Below are 403 nucleotides of genomic sequence, written 5' to 3' on the forward strand. Positions count from 1 at the left end.
AATTGATCACTTTCATTCCTCTGATCTTAACTATTAGTCAAAACAATTCATCATTTCTGATTTTTTAACTCAGATGTTAGGTATAATTCTATATGAATGAGGGTTATTGACCATGAATTCCAAAAAGTAGAGTAAAACTAGGGTGGTGTTCGTGAAAACTGAAAAAAAAGTCTGAAAAAGGGACAGAAAATGTCAATTTTTTTGTCCCTTTTTGACCCGGGAGGACAACAACTTTGAGGACTTTGAAGACAACAGTGTGGTCTTGCTGTGGGCTTTAATTATCCCTGTAAGCTGAAAGACTTTCCAGTGGTGGGGAGGGTTTCTACATCTGATCCTTTGAATCAAAGCTTCCCCCGACTTTCCAAGACTTTTCTATAGGCACGCGTCCCCAAAGGGTGGGGGT

The sequence above is a fragment of the Etheostoma spectabile genome, chromosome 16 (genome assembly GCF_008692095.1).
Source record: "Etheostoma spectabile isolate EspeVRDwgs_2016 chromosome 16, UIUC_Espe_1.0, whole genome shotgun sequence".
In the NCBI taxonomy this organism is placed as follows: domain Eukaryota; kingdom Metazoa; phylum Chordata; class Actinopteri; order Perciformes; family Percidae; genus Etheostoma; species Etheostoma spectabile.